Here is a 17689-nt window from a genome sequence, read left to right on the forward strand (position 1 = left end):
CTGGCCAGCTTAGTCAATAGAAATAAAACTCCTAAGCTAAGAGTCATGTGCTTTCAGTACATTAGTTTGGTGTTTATTCCCTTTTCAGATCCAGACCTCTCTCTTGGCAGGTGGGAATTCTACCACTAAACCACAAGATTCTACCTCTAAATCATTGTATGTGGAATTCTATAACTGCACCACCAAAATGCAAAGAGCCAGCCACTCTTTAACAAAATATACAATAATTTCAGTAAAACTTGAGTACTGCATTGGCCGGGAATCGAACACAGGCCTCCTGCATGGCAGGCGAGAATACTACCACTGAACAACCAATGCTTCACTTATAATTTCATTGTTACGTACCCATTTTCATCAATGTGTGAAACCAAGCATGAATCTCAGTGTACTGAATGTGTTAGCCTAGATCTACTTTAATAGCTTGTATGGCTCTCTTTGGCTTGAGTGGCCTTTTTGTTACACCATAGTAACCATGCCTGGCTAGCTCAGTCGGTAGAGCATGAGATTCTTAATCTCAGGGTCGTGGGTTCGAGCCCCACGTTGGGCGGCGTCTTTTCCCGGAATTCTACAGGGAGATCTCTGTCACTACACAACCAAACGTGTTTTATTAGAAACTTAAAAGAGGTGTACATCAGTGTGTGAAACCAAGCAGGAACTCAGGATCTAATGAATGTGGAAACCTTGCTTTGGTTTTATAGATTGAAGGGCAATCCTTGCCTTGCCATGATGCCATAACACTGTAAAAAAGCCTAGCTAGCTGAGTCAATAGCGAATAAGACTCCAAATCTAAGAGTCATTTGCTTTGAGCACAACATTGGGTGGTGTTAATTCCCTTTTCAGATCCATGCCTCCCTCATGGCAGGTGAGAATTCTACCACTAAACCACAAGATTCTACCACTACATCATTGCATTTTGGTGGTGCAGGTATAGAGTTCAACATACAAAGAGCCAGGCACTCTTTAACAAAATATATCGCTGTTTCAGGTGAAACAGTAGTTGAAAGGTAGTTAATTCCTCCTCTTTCCCCAGAGGCACTCCTTGGAGACTCACAACAGAGTACAAAAGAGATTTGAAAGCACATCATTGTAGCCCTGCTCCCCTCCCCACCAGAGGCGTAGCGAGGGTGGCTCTGGCGGAGCACCAGCTCCGGGCGCAGGAAGATCAAATGGCGCCGGAGCCATGCCCGCATCGCCTCCCAGCCCTGCACCGCCAGCCCTGCTTTCTCCCCCTGCCGCTCCCGCCTCCGCGCTCAGTCACCACTGTGTCGGGTGACAAGCAGGGCGCCACCAGCCCTGCCTGCTCTCCCGCCCGCTAAACATTTACCACAGTGCTGGGGCCCGGGTGACATGCAGGGCACCGCCAGCCCTGTACTTCCCTGCACCGCCAGCCAGTGAAGAAAGTGAAACCGCCGACGTCACGGTGAGCGGAAGATGTCTGAGGCTTCCGCCCGGCCGTGCGGTGGGAAACGAGATGCCGGCTAAGAAGCAGAAGCTGAGCACTGCAGCGACGAGAACAGCAACCTGGAGCTGCCCTATGGTGAGAGCGGGGCCCGGGAACCGGAGGGGTTATGTGTGTGGTGGGTAGCCGGGCTGCCGGGCGGAATGGCTCACGTGGGGGTCTCCCTCATTCTGCCCTCTGATGGTTCCCCTTGTGCCGCCAAATGTGCAGAACGACAAGTCCCAGCGTTCCCTGCCCACTAACTCTGCCGCGTAGCTTCACTTATACTAGTCTGTATGGATGAGCTACATTCCCACATGCATGTATGCCAAGTGACTGGGTGATCTCCCCCAGTGCCCCCCACCTGACCTCAGACGGTCAGAGGGTAAGACTCCACAAGCCCTTCTGCTGCACCACTCTGCAAATTCAGGACACATTATAGGGACTGGGCTCCCCTCTTTATCCTCCCTGCCCCGCTGTTAGTTTAATAAAAGAGCTCGGCAAACTTAGGGGGTGGGCTCCCCTTCTTCTGCTGGCCCGATTATAATTAGGTGAATATGAGTGTACACATGTCTGCCCTGCTGCTGCCAAGGGGGAAATGGGGGTAACTTAACCACAACTATAATGGGGTTATTACAGCAGTGATACCCCCACAAGTCTGTAAAAGGAGTATCTACTATGGTGGTATTTCACATATAACCCTCTGTGCAAGGAGCATGTGATCCCCAATGGCAATGAGCATGAATTTCCCATGGCAACGAGCATGAAACCCCTGGCAACATGCATTTAGGTAAGCCGCATTTGTGTGGCATAATATATAATAGGCATTACAGTGTGTGTGGCATAATGTATAATGGGCATGATGGTGTGTGGTATAATATGTAATAAGCATTACGATGTGTGGCATTAGAGTATGTGGTATTATATGTAATGGGCATCACCACGTGTGGTATTATATATAATGGGCATTACAGTGTTTGGTATAACGTGTAATGGGCATTACGGCGTGTGGTGTAATGTTAGGCCATGCCCCCTTTTTACTGCGCAGGAGCCTCACTTACTACAAATTGAGGGGGGAGGGGGCGCAAAACATGCCCTTGCTCCGGGCGCCGTGGCACCTAGCTACACCACTGCTCCCCACTGCTATACAATGCCTGGTATTCGGCACTGACTAGCGGGAACATAGCCACAATGATGATGCAATCATGGAACCATGCACATGGCAAACTCACTTTCTCGCTTGACCATGCACCCTAGCTTCCTGCAGGATCGGGAACCCAGGACTTGTTTGCATTCACACTTACCAAAATCCTCTGTTGATGCAAATTCATACACCCAGGATTTTGATGTATGTGTGAAAGGGGTATTACATGCATTATGGAGATTAAACTGTAAGGTTCTGTATGCATTTTGGTCACTTTTGTGAAATGGTGTAAAAATGTATAAAGCCATAATTAACAAGTTTCCTCTAAAATATATATAGTTTGATAAGCTTTCAATTTGTGAATTTGAAGAATAGCAAATTGCTTTCAGGTCTGAAACTATTTTACTGTATTACTAAAACACATTTGATGTGTACACCTGTAAATCTACTATATTGTGTTTAATGCACTGCCATAAATGGTTATGGTTTGATAAGACTCATCATTCTTGCTCTAAGGAAATGATATTTCAGTAAATTGACAGGTGGTTTCCTGTCCTACTTAATACAAACAACAATTATCAGGCATTAAGAGGCATAACTTCTTCTTATCAGGTACTAATATAATTTATACATATTTATTTATGTGGTACTTGTATGAATCTGATTTCTATGATGTTATTTATGTATGTATGAATCTGATTTCTATGATGTTATTTATGTATATATGAATAGAGTGCACTCACCAGACTTTCTTTTTAAGGCAATAAAATCATTTATCTAATTAATCATCAATAAATCATCCAGTCAACGTTTCGGAACTCTCTGGACCTGCTATTTGCTGCTGTCTTGACAAAGGGTCCAGAGAGATCCGAAACTTCGACTGGATGTTTTAATGATGATGGATTAAAGAAATGATTTAATTGTCTTAAAAAGAAAGTCTGATGAGTGCACTCTATTCATATATACATATGTTTGGCACATCGGTGCAGATGCAAGCCTGAGTTCCCTGGCACCCCAGCATACTATGTGATTAAAATTGCGAGTGCTATCCTTCAGGATTACTATTATGCTATTTATATATTTATTACGAGATGATTGTAACATTCACTTTTTTTAGTAATTGAATTTACTGTTTTAATTGTTTTGCATTTGTATTGTTGTCATTTACAATCAATTTTGTCTAGTATATTTTCACTGTAATGAATTAGCACTGTTGCATTTATGTAAACATTTCAAGGGAAAATTTCTGTGTATCACTTGATTATGGATAACAAATAAATTCAAAACCTGCTCCTGAATGATTAGAAATCATTATGTAGTTCTTTCTCAGACTTGTAATAGCTAATGTATGCGCAAAATATGTGCTTGTTAACTAATAGTTCATTTACTAGATGATTTTTTTTAAACAATTTTCTCCTGGTAATGTGTGATAAAAAACTATTGCAAATAAAAACAAAAGAGTAATCTAAAAAACTGTTTTGGGGCACTATACACCATTAAATAATGCGGCAATATTAGTTATAACAAGCACTGGCTCTACAGTATTATCCCTATTATTTATAACCAGGAGAGGCTCCAGAGTAGGGGCTGCAGCACAGTTAAATAGGGAAGATTCACCAACTGCCTCTTCAAACTGACTCAGTGGCAGTTGGTGCATCTCCCCTCTGGAGCCACCACTATTTATAACTATATACAGGTGTGTTCATATACATCGACCCTCCATTCAAATTGTGTTATACACAAGATGTGTGCACTGTGTGACTGTAGTGCCGGGCATCTATTTTGCAACTTCTTTTGTTAAATAGCATCTTATTTGCAAAAATGGAGAGGACATATAAGCAGCATCTGGTGATTAAACTGATATGCATCATGCTTTTATTCAGTGTGTGACTGCTGCAGCGTCTGCTTAAGAAATGGAACATTACAGTTATTTGCTCCGTTTTGCAAATAATACATATTTTATTGTATACAGTCACAAAAAAAGTCACCTGGCATATGTAGACGTCCAATTCATTTGTAAGACATAATATTTAGTTCCAGAAATGAATAAAAGGCACTACTTATAACTAGATTATCTACATGGGAACGTTTTTACTTTCACTGATGCCCACATGCAAGAAGTGCCAGGGGGGCCCATTAATTCTTGAAATTAGGCCAGGCAATTTAGGGGTTTTCTAACTGCCACACATCACTATTACATAAAGTTTTCATCCTCCACTCGCTAGATAATAAAGGGTTAAAAAGTGATGTATATCAGTGTGGAACTGGCCTCTAATGTACCCATTTGCGTACAGTGGCATCACAAATAAGAAATAGAAGACAGTTGTAACTAATTTCATAAATTAAATTTGGTACAAATGTCTCATTTGGTATTTATAGTGGGGCATATTTATTAAAGTATATTTTCAAGATGTAGAAATATTGGGGTACCTATAAATATTAAGAATACCCAGGATATAAGAGGTTCTGTGATAAAGAATCGACCATGTTTAGGTCAACGGCGTCTAGTTAGATGTCTCAACTTGGTCAACTGCGTTTAGGTAGACAGTGACGCTAGATTGACGCAAATGAAGGATCAATGGGAACTTGGTCGATATTGAAAGTTGAATGTTCAAATGAATGGGTGGTCTCTGATTGGCTGAAAGTCCTCTCTAAGCCAATCAAGCGACACCTGTTCATTTTAATGGGAGTTTTGGAAGTGGCAGACAGGCAGTTAATTTCAAAACTCCCAGTCAAATGAGTGGGTGGCCACTGATTAATTTGAATGGGAGTTTTGAAATCTCCTGCCTGCCCGCCGCTATCCCCGGAGGAGGCAGAATGGGGAGAGTGCATCTCCTGCCTGGCATTTCCTCGCTCTTCAGACTGAAGATGTGTGCCAGAAGTGGCGACTCTGGCACACTCTTACTAACCAGATCGGATGCGATACATTGCGGGTGCTAAAAATCACCGGCGATGTCCCATTGATGGGTCAAATTCGGAGTCATCTTATGCTTTGCCTGTCCGACCTCTGACTCAGATACCCATGGGACAGTGCATTGATCGGATATCAAGCGCATCTAATTTTGGAAGATTTCACCTGATTTCTTTGCCCAATCTTAGACAAGTGTATGGGGGCCTTAATTCTCTGACTTGTCTCTGCTGGCCGTGCATAACATACTTGAAAAAAGGAAAGGGAAATCTGCTATGGGGCTCCATATCTGTAATAACATTAGCTGACAGGCAAGTGGTAGTGGTAGTGGTAGTGGTGGTGGTGGGGGGGGGGATTGTGTAGATGTAGGGGGTAGAAGAATAATATGGAATGAGTTACAGGTACTGTATAGGGGCTGACCTGGCAAAATGTGTATAAGGGGCTCCAGTGGCGTAAGTTTGTCCCAGTTGCCCGGAGGCAAGATGAATATTGGTGCCCCCCTACACACACCGTTATTCAAAATATATGTAGTCTGTTATGAAATATATATTATATACTGTATATACATATACACAGAGAGAGAGAGAGAGAACACATATATATTTCAGAACTCAGCCACAGAAGTGATTTTGATGGCTTTCAATTAATGGATTTAAACTGGCAGTGGTGGAGAGGTGCCCCCTTGAGAGCAGGAGCCCGGCGGCAGATGACTCCATTGCCTCCCAGAGTTCTGCCTCTGAGGGGCTCTTCTATGTTGTAACATGCTCTACTGTGGTGTTATATGTATAAGGGGGTACCACTGTGTGGTATAATGTGAACAACGGTCAATACTGGGTGGTGAAATTTAAAATGGTACTATTCTGTGATAATGCCTCTTCTCCATAAAACCACACCCCTATAATTTTGCCATGTGCCCTTGGCTCTCACTGTCCCTGTTTAAATTTTGTGTGGAGAGGGGCACCAATTTCCCAGTGTAACAAAATGTCTAGTTATGGCACTGGGTGACACTGCCTCTTCATACTGTAAATAGTCCTTCCCTTCGTAACAAAGGGCCTTATTCTGTTCGGTGCGGTCCGTTCCAAATTCTTTCGGAGTGCGCTTTTTAGCCGTCTGCGCATGCGTAGGCAACGCAATGCGCATGTGCCACGCATGGTCTCCGTACTCGTTCTCACTAATACCGTCCACAAATGGCATTGACTCGGGAAATATGGGCGTAATATGGGCGTCATTCGGACCTACACAAGGGCGTGGTTTCAAAGTGGGAAAAACTGGGCCTAAATATGGGCGTACACGAGGGAGTGCACGAACTCTGGTAGGCGTGCATTCGGACAGCACACCGACTGCAAACGAACCAACACGCATGAAATATGCGGTCTTCATAAGCAACTTTCACTTTGCGGAGACCACTTGGTCATGTGCTAGGCATTCGGTTCGCCCAATTAGTATGGCCGCACCTGAAGCACTCTCAGCTGAACACAATACAATTCACTCCTCTACTCATTAGTCATTAATTATACTATTTTCATTGCTTCAATTGGAAGCATTGCTGCCTAAAAGGACCATTACTAAATACACAAATATAAGCTGAAAACACCACTGCATGTTTGCTATGTTACCCACATTTACACTGCAAGCAATGGTCAGAAATTGGTACCAATAATATAATTTTACATGTCACTTTCACATTCAGCAATAACAGCTCACATTTGGGGGTAAAAATAACATTTATTAAATTGGTGGAAAACATACGAATTTCATAGCATGTTATTTGCCACATGCCAAAAAAGAAAGGTAACATACAAATAATCAGAAAACAAAACAAACATGTATAAAAATGTTGCCATTTCATACATAGCCACAGCAGAATCATTAGGAACACATCAGATGGCTTCACAACAAATGTATATGACCAACACTTCAAGAACAGCAGACAGTAATGGTAGCAGAAAGAGGGCAACAGGGGAACCAACCAAAACATTCCAACCGAAGGCACCACAAATTAGTGTACCCTTTGCATGGGATTGGGTTGCACACATGAGGTTGACACACACAGCAAAATGAAAGATTTGGGACGACATAAGGGTGGAGATTAATGCGGCGGCCACTTCACTTTCGTGACCGTTTGGTCCCTGATAGGGGCCTTGCCACGCGCAGCAGCTCCTCGGTCACCGCCACGTTGTGATGGTGGGTCAGGTGGAGCAGATGAGGTGGAAGGGGGGGATGGTCTTCCGCTTCTGCCAGCAGGGAGTACTGATGTTAGGAATGCACCAGAAACGGCTGACAATAGGGCCCTATTGGTGTTAAGTAGCTCTGCCACAAACTCATTATGGCGGAGGAGGAGGTCATTTTGGCGCACGGCTTGATCTGCCAACACCTGCAGGCTGCCAGCTATGGCCTGCTGGGTGCCAGCGATTGTCTGCTGGCTCCCAGCTATTGCCTGCTGGGTGCTGACAATAACCTGCATGACCTCCTCGGTCCTAATCAGCCGCTCTGATGCTAACTCTCCCTGCTGGTGAATGTGGGTAAGCATCTGCAACCACCTGTCCACATACTGTGTGGCCGTTGGCTGCTGCTGCTGCACATGGGGCCAGCCCCAGTGGTGTGGCTGTGGTTCCAATGTGTGGTCATTTTCTTCTTGAGGTTGGATTTGAAGTCATGCCACCTGCAACCAAAGTGTATATATTATTACATGTCACCCACGACATTTGAATTAGCATTCCTTGTTATCTGCGACAGTTTTTTAAGTCTGCTTCATTCAACATAACAGACATTAGTTTAAAGTTTAAAATAATCACCTTGAACATACATTCACACTCACCGTATAATATATATAGAATAAGTGACATGGCAATCATGTCTGTTGCTCCTAGCAATGTGACCTGCCATTTAACAATTGCATCTAGCTTCTAATACACACATTACTGGTATTTCTGAACTCTAATTTCAAACACTTGAACTTGCCTTTTCTTCACCTGCTCTGCCTCACGAACTTGTGGAGCCACCGCATTAATATCCACAGTTATGTCTTCCCAAATCTTCCATTTCATTGTGGGTGTCAACCTCAGCTGTGTCAACTCGATCAAATCCTGTGCACGGGGTACAAGAATTTCCAGTTCCTCCGGTTGGAATGCCTTGTTCTTGGCGGTTGGTTCCTCTGTTGGCCTCTTCCGGCCACGCCCATGCCCACGGCCACGGCTACCTGTTGCTGTACTTGAAGTGCTGGCCAGGCTACTCTCTTGTGAAGCCACCTGCTGTGTTCCCAATGATTCTGCTGAGGCAGAAGATGGCCCAGCTGAAGATGGCCCTGCTGAAGATGGCCCAGCTGAAGATGGGCCTGCAGCCTGTTCACCTCCCAATGCCTGGTTTCTGGTCAGGTGAACATTGGAGGTGATGGAGTCCAGCTGAGCTAGGAGGAGCTGATGCTCCTGTTCTCCCTCTGAGTGTGACCCAGACATGTTGCAGCACACTCCAGTTTGTGTTGCACACCCATATATACCCAATTATGTAATTGGCGTACATTAGCCCCACCCTGCGTTCTGTGCATCAGCGTACCGTACAGTTGCGTACACCATGGTGTTTGTGCGGCACAAACGCCACGCCCATACCAGCGGAAAAAAAAGTGTACAAAACCAGGCGTCCATTCCAAGTCTGATTTTGTACTCATTGTCTGAATTTTTCAAAAATGACCAGCTACAACTTTTGCTAGACATAAATGCTAGATGCATACCTCCCAACAGTCCCGATTTTATCGGGACAGTCCCGATTGTCAGGGCCTGTCCCGCTGTCCCACCCGCGGGCGGCAGTGTCCCGCGGTGTGGGGGGGGCTGTTGGGAGTCCCCCCTGTCAGCTGCTAAGCAGCGGGGAATAAACGCTGTGCGCTTGTGCACAGCGTCTATTCCCGCAGCCAGGGGGCTGGGGGCATGGCTAGAGGCTCACAGAGCCTCTGGGTCATGCCCCTATAGCGGCAAAATGGGGGCGTGGCCTCGCGGGGGAGCCGCGAGTATAGGCCACGCCCCCAAATTAGCCCCCCCCCCCACGAAAATTTCCCGACTGCTGAACTGCCGAAGTTGGGAGGTATGTAGATGTGAATGTTCATTTGTACTGTGCACTTGTATTGTATGTACAACAAATGTAAATTAACCCATTCCATATTTAAATCCAGTCCACAACTCATGCTATAGTAATCACTTATCGCATCCAAATCACATGTGATAGGCCTATAAATACTGGCTTGATGCTAGGTACATTTTAATCCAGATCTCTATTGTGGCCTGGTCTAAGGTAAGGTTTGACATGTTTATTGTAGAGATGAGATACATTTACTATGTTAGTGTACTCATATAGGCACAAGTTGTTAACATATCACACTCTATTTTTGCAGTCAATCGTTGTTTGCATAAATGATTCATGTTACCTGGCCACCCTTTAACACACAGGTGTTCAACCTGTGGCCCTCCATATGTTGTGGAACTACATGTCCCAGCATGACCTGACAGTTTTGGCATGCTGTTATAGTTAACAATGTGGCTATGCATGTTAGAACATGTAGTTTCACAACATCTGGAGGCGCACAGGTTGAGGACCCATGCTTTAACATCTTTAAGTTTTTACAATATTCATCCTCCATGTGTCTGAATACATGATTTGACTAACTTCATGTTTTCAATATATAACTTAATTATTGTTACAGTTTTACATGTAAGAAACATATTTATATGACAATTGTTGTGTGAGGTTATATTATTTTTGCATAATTGTAGATCATTATGGATATTCGGGACCTGAGCGGGCGGCCTTCAGTTGCACGTATGGATCCATATGTTTCTACTATAGTTTATTGTGGCCCATTCTTTGCTTAGGTGTACCTTTTATTGTGGTAATTTTATTGTAGGTTGCAGAAGCAGTGATGCAATTTGTGGCCCATGGGCTGAGGGCACTTGCGGCTCCACCCCCTTGTCGCCAAAGGAGGCCAGGACGTGCAAGAATCTTTCGCACACGGGTGACACTCTTTGGGATGCCCGATGATGAGGTACTTACTAGGTACCGGTTAACCCCACATGTCATTCTAGATATACTCTCTTTAATTGAGAGTGATCTAGAACCTCTTCATCGGCTCACGACGGCAATTCCGCCTCACACTCAGCTGCTGGCGGTGTTGCATTTCTGCGCCTCAGGATCATTCCAACAAGTAGTGGCAGTACTTGCTGGAATATCCCAGCCTGCTTTCAGCAGAATCCTGAGGCGTGTGATGTCAGCCATGTTTAGGCGCAAGGGGCACTTCATGGCCATGTCTTTTGCACAAGAGACCCTTCACAGAAGCCAGCACGCATTCCATCAAATTGCTGGCATCCCTAATGTGATAGGAGCTGTGGATGGCCCCCATGTACCATTCGTGCCTCCATCACGCAGTGAGAAGATGTATAGGAACCGAAAAATGTTCCACTCACTCAACGTGATGGTGGTATGTGGACCATCCATGGAAATTCTCGCCTTCAATTCGAAGTTTCCCGGAAGTGCCCATGACTCTCATGTTATCCGACAAACCGGGGTTTGGCATAGACTCCAAGAGCTTGAAGGCTGTGATGCGTGGGTTCTGGGTGACTCCGGTTAACCATGTACGCCCTGGCTGCTTACGCCGTACAGCTCCCCAACACCGGGCCCACAGGAGGCATTCAATAGGGTGCATGTTGCCACCAGGCAAGTGGTGGAGCGCTCAATTGGCCTGTTAAAGGGTCGATTTAGAGTGCTCCACCGCACTGGTGGTGACTTACAGTATGCGCCTGAAATGGTGTCAAGGATTGTGGGATTATGTGTATTCTTTCATAACATAGCTGTGCGCAGGAGGAGGAGGCCTGGGGCTATGTAATGGAGGAGTCCCCTCAGGAGGTGGAGGTGGTGGAAAGTGGTAGGTATACATAATGCATCATTATTGAATTTTTTGACTACTGTTTATTATGTCGCAATGCTGAATTATTTGTGATTAACTATTGTAAAAAGTATGAAAACTAAGTGGGTAACAACAGACATATGTATGTATGTGTGTGATATATATATATATGTATATGTATATGTATATATATATATATATATATATATATATATATATATATATATATATATATACATATATACCTGCAGTTAACCATTGAGCAGTGACATGAAGGATTATATTTATGCAGAAATGTGAAAAGTTATAGTGGATGTAGCTTTATAGTACATTGGTGAGTGGTAAGCCATGACAAGTCTGAATGAGGCTCAAGTGTTGGTGTGCTTTGAAAACATACATTGACAATGGTATAAGTAACATATTGTATAGTGTAAACCACTGTGTGTATGTCACCATCATAGTATTTATTTTCATTTGTGAAACTGAAGCCTATGTAAATTTGTGCATGTATGATTTATAATGCTGTAGGTAGTTTGTATTGAATTTTTTCATCACAATGTAAAATGTCTACCTTAGTATTATTAAATACCCCCCTTTAACATGCGCACAGATAACCAGAGGCAACATAATGAAGGTGTCCGCGGGGCCCTCCACCTTCAGCTTTTGCAAGCAGATCTGCAGGACCTCACCGACCTGCTCCTGTGAAAAAAAAATTTCTTTGTTAATAATAAAAAGTTCATACCAGTTAGAAGTTGTCTGTGTGTTTTTTTTTTAGTTTTACAGTGCATGTGTCAATAGTTTAATATATTTATAATGTGCAAAAGGTATATACTGTATATAGATGTGTGTTATTGTAGTGTGCACATCCATGCAAGACACAAATGTAATATAATTGTAGTCCAAATAACATTAAGCAAAAAACATAATACACACACACACACTGTGTTTATAACTGATGGTACGTTTGCTTTAGTATGTGTTAGTAATAATTAGCACATTGAAGAATATTGCATTTGACGTGCAATTATTATATAATATGCATATATAAAACATAGGTAAAAGGGTAACAATGAATGAATAGCACTTCACATGATGTAAGGGTTAATGTAAAGTGGTAGTAATGTGTTTAAGTATCAATTAGGATTTAATTGATTACAATTACAAACAATCCATTTTTTATGAGTTTGGCTAATTGCATAAGTGTGTCATGTGGCAGATGTATGAGTTCAGATAACAGTCGTGAGTTTTGCGGACATACCCCGCATCGGTGCGTACGGGCAGCTTCCCGTCCGTTCTGACGCTGTAAGACCATGCAGAATCTTTGTGTTCCCACCGCACACGCACGGTTTGGATGTTGTCCGAAAACACACCCTCTTCTTAGAGAATGAGTCTGTCCGAATGCGGAGGACCTGTGGGCGTTTGTTCTGACAATGTCTGCACAGCGTGGCGTTCGGTCAGCTCCGAAAGAATTCGGAACGGATCGCACCAACCAGAATAACCTCCAAAGTCACAAGTACAGAGATATCACCAGTAAAGCCCACCATTACCCAAAATTTAGCTGTGGTACATGGGCCCTTATTCTGGTTGGTGCGGCCAATGGACTGAGTCCATTTTAACATGGAATTCAATGGGAAAAGGGGGTCCTTTTCATACCCCTACTATCCAAGTGGGCATGGAGTTGGATATAAACCTGTGGCGAGCGTAGCGAGCCACCGGGCCCGAAGCGTGGCGAGCGAAGCGTGGCGAGCGAAGCGAGCCTCACGAGGGGACGGTATTCTGTGTCCCCTCGTGGGGCTCGCTACGCTCGCCACGCTTCGGGCTCGGTGGCTCGCTACGCTCGCCACAGGTTTATATCCAACTCCATTGGATAGTAGGGGTATGAAAAGGACCCTTTTTCCCATTGAATTCCATGTTAAAATGGACTCAGTCCATTTTAACATTGAATCCTATGGAAAAATCGGGTCCATCGCATCGCATCGCTTCGCATCGCATCGCATGGACCCGATTTCAAAATTGGCAGCCCAGTTAGTACATAAGTACCCATGGTTATTGTGAGGTCTAACACTGGACAGATCACTACACTCCCAAAACTCTGAATAGTTTGAATGTCCTAAAATTAGAACCTGAACGAACTTCCAGGATCAGATGTAATCCGCACCACATATTAGGGGCGAGATTTATTGTGTTTACCGTTTTTGGCAAAATGCGATTTTTTTCTCAAATCGCCCTATATCGCCGTTTTTTTTAAATCGAATTTTGTGTCAGAAATCGCTTATTTAATGGCTGGCTTAATGCCGCACGAAAAGTGCGATATATGGCGATATACCGCGATATGGTGCGAATTAAGCCGATGTAATACACCATAAAAGTGCAATTTCTGGGTTAGGTCATGTGCGTATTTGCGGCCAACCGGAATGCGATTTACACGAATACACCTGATCAGCCCATACAACATGCTAACCTATTGGCCCACCTTAGTCCCTTGCAATACGCATCACACCCCCTATATAAAGGGGGGCAGGCGCCATTTTACCTTTTGAAAGGGAGTAAGGCGTTTGACATGGAGAGGAGAGGAGGAGTGCTAAGGTGCAGATGAGGCAGAGGGACAGCCAGCTTGGGCCCAGATACCCCTACCACTGGGAGAGGTAGGGGAGTTAGAGGCAGTACTGTCAGAGGCAGGACAGGGAGAGCCAGCATGCTCCCAGGAAGAGCTGCGCCAGGGAGAGGCCACATGGTGGAAGCTGAGCAGGTGGCTATGGAGGAGGAGGAGGAAGCAGGCACAAGACATGTGTCCTCACAGGAGGAACAGAGTGCCAGGCACACAGACAGTGGCGTAAGTTCGTCCCAGTTGCCCGGAGGCAAGATGAAAATTGGTGCCCCCCCTCCTCACACACACATTATTCAAAATATATATAGCCTCTCTATAGGGGAGAGGGAGAGAGAGAGAACACATATATTTCAGAACTCAGCCACAGAAGCAATTTTGATGGCTTTCAATTAATGGATTTAGACTGGCAGTGGTGTAGAGGTGCCCCCCTGAGAGCAGGAGCCCGGCGGCAGATGACTCCATTGCCTCCCAGAGTTCTGCCACTGCACACAGAGGAGGAGCTGCAGGAGGGAGATTATTCTGAGGTGGACTGGCCTCTGCAGGAGGAAGATGAAGCAGACTTGGAGGTGCTGGGGGAAGAAGCAGGACAGGAGGAGGAGGAGGGTGACACTGAAAATGTGGAGGAGGAGGATGATGCTGCTCGTACTGCTAGTGGGAGGAAAGTCAGGTTCTCATATGAGGAGAATATGGCCCTGGTGCGTGCACTCTTGCCCCTGTATGACCGCCTGCTTGGTCCTCACCATCACCGCACAAGTGTGGCGAGGAAGAAGGGGATGTGGGACAATATAACCTCTGCGGTCAATGCAGTCAGCACACACAAGAGGAGTGTGCCCAACGTCAAGAAGCTGTCACATCCACCATGGCTCTCACCCAAATACCCTGTGCTGTGCCCAGCCCTAGGCTCTCTAATCGCATATGTAACACCATGACACTCACCTCTGCTTATGTCCCTGGTCCTGGTGGGGTACATGTGTCCATGCTGTCACTGCGTGGTGACGCTGGTGCTGTGTGCCCTGGTGCCATGCGGGGCATAAGCGATGTGGGTCCTGAGTCGCCATGTGTGTTTGTGCCTGGTTAGGCCAGGGTCTGGATGCCGGCGTTTGCGCAGCTGCGCACAATCACAGCCGGCTGTAACCTGTCGCCCCCTCTGGCGTCCGCCATCTTTCTGGTTCCCTCAGCCTCTCCTGTGTGGCTCCACCCCCCCTGGTATTGGGCTGACCAATCGCCGCACAGTCCACCTGTTAAGTACTGACTGGCCGGGTTAGACCGGCAGTCAGTACAATGATGTCTAACCCTATGCATCATTGCTCCGCTCTAACTCTGTAGTTCCCACTACATTACTGCATGTCTTTAAAGGAAGTCTCTCCTGCTGATCGTCCACTGCTCTTGTCAAGTACCACGGACTCCACTGCCGCCAATGCGGATTCAGCAAGGTTAGCCCCCCAAAGGGGTATTATCTTGCTTATCATTCCCGACGGTTATATCCAAAGGTTACCTCTGATTGCAGCCACGATCCAATCCAGCAAGGACAGTCTTCTTAATTTATATTCTTCATTCATATTCATCATCCAATCTTTCAAACCAATCATTCAATCCTCCAATCCTCCAAATCAATTTTCCAATCCTTCAACCAACCATCCAATCTTTCAACCAATCATTCAATCCTTCAATCCTCCAATCAATCTTCCAAACCTTCAACCAATCATCCAATCTTTCAACCAATCATTCAATCTTCCAATCCTTCAACCAATCATCCAATGTTTCAACCAATCATCCAATCGTTCAACCAATCTTCCAACCTTCCAATCAACCATTCAATCTTCCAATTGTTTCTTCAATCTTCATTCCAACATCCAATCTTTCAAGCATCCGATCAACTCCCTTCTTCATTTATTCTTTAATTCTTCAAGCAATATTACAATACTCTTTCAAGTATCAAGCATCATCATATTCTGCAATAACTTATTGGACAATTGATTTATATATTTGCATAATTTGCATAATTACATATATTTGTATATCATTTGTGCCATCAGTATCACTTGTTTGCAATATCTTTATTAAACCAATTTCATTTTATTCTATCATTTCACTCCCTTCTATCGTGGATGCAACATCCTTATATTAAAGCATCCAGCCTCCGTTACACTACAGCTGGTGCTTCTAAGAACGTGACAGAAGCGATATAATGACATCAAGCACCTCCTCAAAGCCAAGCTTGCCCTGGAGAAGAAAGAGGCCTGTCGCACAGGAGGTGGACCTAGGCAGGAAGTCCGCTTTAAGGCCTATGAGAGGCTGCTTCACAGAATTATCCCACCGGATGTGCTTCCCGGCATTCACATTGCCGACACAGACAGGCCCCCCACTCCACCGCCAACTGGTAAGTGTCCACACATGTCAACTACACATTTTGCTATGTCATGTGCGCATGCAATTATGGTGGAATGGTTTATGTGTCCAATTGATTTGTGTCTGTGGAACTACATATCCCAGCAAAAACACATGTTTCTAGCTTGGGTTGCTAATTAATGCACTGGGCATTTTGCTGGGTTATGTAGTTCCACAAAACCAATTAATGTGTGCTGCCCTTATCACTGTAGACCTGCAGTGTAGATGATTGTTAATCCACATCAATCCTCTGGGTACAGATGGGGCAGGTCCCATCCTTGCTGGCGGGTCGCCAGAACGTACGCGCTGGCGACCCGCCAGCAGCCACGCCAGCGAGGAGACTGAGACGCGCGTGCGTCTCACGCGCACGCGCGTCTCAGTATCCGTCGCTAGCGCGACGGAAACCCTGTCCGTCTCCGCCTCAGGGAGACGGACAGGGTTAGGGGGGGGTTAGGGGGGGTGCGGGCAGGTGGCGGGGACCCCGGGTTACCCGGGGAAACGTATGGAAGCGCCGTCGGAAGGAGACGCGCGCGCCTCTCGTGCACGCGCGTCCCCTTCTCACGATCGCCATGGCGCTGGCGGGGGATGGCGGCTGGCGACGCCAGCGCCATCCCCTGCCAAGATGGGAAAAGACCCATCTGTAGTTGGACAAGCACTTTACAGTCACTTTTACATGTGTAACCTGATGCTCTTTCCTGTTTGTACCAAATGGAGGACAAAGATCCTGCACTGTCCTAATACTTTAAACTCACTAGTGGGTATCCCCACAGGCCACACCCTGAGATCATCACATAAAACCATAACTTAGCTTAACTTATCTATACACTTATCTAAAATAAAAACACGGACACAAGTGCTGGCGTTTCAAACAGACTGTCAAAATTTATTTTGACAAGCAACTAGGATAACTATAAAATGGTGGCGGCACCAAAGAACAGTCATTATAGGAAAGTGGGGTTTAAAGATGTTCATGCATACCATCGCTGGGTTTACTCTCCCTGCACAACCATCGTGGCAGATGGTAAATGGCCATCCCCCGTGCTGAAGCGTGGCCCATGACAATCGTTGTCAAGGGAGAGCGGACCCCACTATCTACATACACACAGATCTATTAGAGATGACTGTTCTTTACCGCCGCCGAAGAAAAGAAATAGGGACGGGTGGGCGGGGCTTCCTGAGACAGAGGAGGATCACACTAACTCGTGATCAGTTCTAAGTCTGCTAATCCCCCCCCCTGGCTCTGATAGGCCTTGTGCCCATCCTCATCAGCATAACATGTGACATCTAGCAAGTGTAGCCTGCTAGAACCCTGCGTG

This window comes from Crinia signifera, chromosome 3 (genome assembly GCF_055691185.1).
Source record: "Crinia signifera chromosome 3, ASM5569118v1, whole genome shotgun sequence".
In the NCBI taxonomy this organism is placed as follows: domain Eukaryota; kingdom Metazoa; phylum Chordata; class Amphibia; order Anura; family Myobatrachidae; genus Crinia; species Crinia signifera.